Source organism: Dipodomys spectabilis, unplaced genomic scaffold (genome assembly GCF_019054845.1).
Source record: "Dipodomys spectabilis isolate Male_0828 unplaced genomic scaffold, ASM1905484v1 ptg001192l, whole genome shotgun sequence".
Taxonomy (NCBI): domain Eukaryota; kingdom Metazoa; phylum Chordata; class Mammalia; order Rodentia; family Heteromyidae; genus Dipodomys; species Dipodomys spectabilis.
Window position 1 is genome coordinate 12,160 of NW_024871869.1, and position 2,414 is coordinate 14,573.

Here is a 2,414-nt window from a genome sequence, read left to right on the forward strand (position 1 = left end):
CTGCCGGGGCTGGCTTTGAACCGCGATCCTCAGATCTCCTTGAGTAGCTAGGATTACAGGCGTGAGCCACCAGCGCCCGGCCCTTAACATAATCTTATCTGGTCATATACACATAACTTTTGACCTTTTCTGCTTATCCCAGACATATATTAGTTATTGAAAATTAGAGAAACCATGGGACCTATGTTTCTTTAGACTTGGCTTACTTCACTTAATAATTTTTTTTCCAAGTCTTTCCATTTCCTAACAAATTGGGCGATGGAATTCTTCAGGAATTTGCCTGTCATCTTTGGGCAGGGGCCATGCTAATCTTCTCTGTATCATTTAAATGTTAGTGTATATGATGCTGAATTGAGCACAGAACATTTTAATATATAAATTGTAGTTGATTTTTTAAACTAGACAAATCAACAAAAAGTAAGTTTAAAAGAATTGTTGTGAAATTTGAGAACCATGTACTTCTTACATAAGTACACATTTAAGAATAAAGTCAAGATTTACATGTCAAAAACAAAATAAATCCAGATATTTGTTGTTCAAGAGATGTGTAGGAGGAGGAAATCAATTATTCTATACAAGGGACCTGTCATAATGAACACTGCAGCAAGTGTTAAGGTTTGTTAAAAGTTTTAATGTTTTAAATATATTTACTTTTGGATATTTGCTTATATATGCCAAAACTGGGACTGTATGACAGGTCATAATACTTTTCTATAAAGTATTTAAGATTTATGGTAGCAGATAAATACTACTAAGTATGTACATTTCAGAGTTTATAGAAACTTTACTAATGAGAAGTTGCAAAGTCTTTGTGTAAAGGAGCAGAATAAAGAGTTGACTATGTTAACTACACAGTTTCTGTTAAAACTGTAGGCCTTCCTTACTTTATATGTTAGTGAGGAACAAATGATGACATAAGCCATATACAAATTATGAGATGAACTATAAATGGTAATCTTAGTGGGTGACTTTAAACACTACTCATAGCCTATAAAATTTTTGTTGAACATCATAATCTTAGCCAGTGTTAAATGTAAAGAAATATGACAATAATAAAATCTAATTTGTAGTACACTTCAAATACTGAAAACACTGGTAATTGTTTTGTTTTTTATTTTATTATTCGTTAATATTTAATTATTGGTTTTCTTTATTTGTAGCATTGTTTTCCTTGTTGTAATATAATAGAACTTCTTGTAAGTTGTCATTAGGAGGTACTTTGAGAAGGTTACTGGGATGGCCACACCGTTTTTTATAGGTGCATGTGAATTTATAAAGAGGAAAATTAAGAACAAAATATGTATTTAAAAAATGATTAAGTAGAGTCTGATTCAGGAGTGTTGATAAATGTCCACACCTAAAATATTAGCCCTAGGCTGAAGCAGAGTTATTACAGAGTTGAGGTCACAAAAGTGAGAGACTGTGTTTTGTTTTGTTTTTTATTTTTATTTTTATTTTGTTGGTCATGGGGCTGGAACTCTGGGGCCTGGGTGCTGTCCCTCAGCTCAAGGCTAGTGATACCACTTGAGCCACAGCACCACTTCCATCTTTTTCTGCTAATATGATGCTGAGAAATCAAACCCAAGGCCTCATGCATGCAAGGCAGGCACTCTACCATTGAGCCACCTTCCCAGTACCTGAAAGACTGGGTTTTAAAAAATCATCTAAAAAACATTTGCTTTCTACTTTGGATTATATAATGAAATATATGAGTATTTTTGATGTTTTGTGCATTGCCATACTTCTAAATTAATACTAACTTTACCTACTTTATCCTTGTCAAAGTCATGAAATATCTCTGGGAGTTTGCTTCTGTGAAGATTGTTTTTGCATTTATAATTTCTTCTGAGTTATTTTTATTTTTTATCAAAATCACTTTATATTTCATGTTGATGCGTATTTACTCAGAGACAGGGATATAGAGGATTTAGTTTACCAAGTGAACATTAAAATTAGATCTCAACAATAAGACAAGATGTAAACATAAAGGAAATCCAAATAGGGAAAGAAGAAATAAAACTCTCCCTCTTTGCACATGACATGATCTTGTATTTAAAGAATCCCATAGACTCCACTACCAAATTACTCAAGCTGATTCAAAACTTTGGCAAAGTAGCACGATATAAAATTAACCCCCCAAAATCAATGGCTTTTCTGTATGCCAACAATGAGAAAAGTGTGGCTGAATTTAGGAAAGTCCATTTGCAAAAGCCCCTCAAAAAATAAAATACCTAGGAATTAATTTAACCAAAGAAGTGAAGGACCTCTATGATGAAAACTTTAAAATCTTGAAAAAGGAAATCAAAACAGAACTTAGAAAATGGCAAAACCTCCCATGCTCCTGGAATAGAAAGATCAATATCGTGAAAATGGCAATACTTCCCAAGGCTATCTACAAATTCAATGCAATTCCT

The 2,414-nt window shown here is 33.0% G+C and overlaps 1 pseudogene; it reads right to left on the minus strand.

Annotated features, from left to right (window-relative positions):
- Positions 1-246: 246 nt before the first annotated feature.
- On the minus strand, positions 247-359 carry LOC122102988 (annotated as a pseudogene).
- Positions 360-2,414: the final 2,055 nt, after the last annotated feature.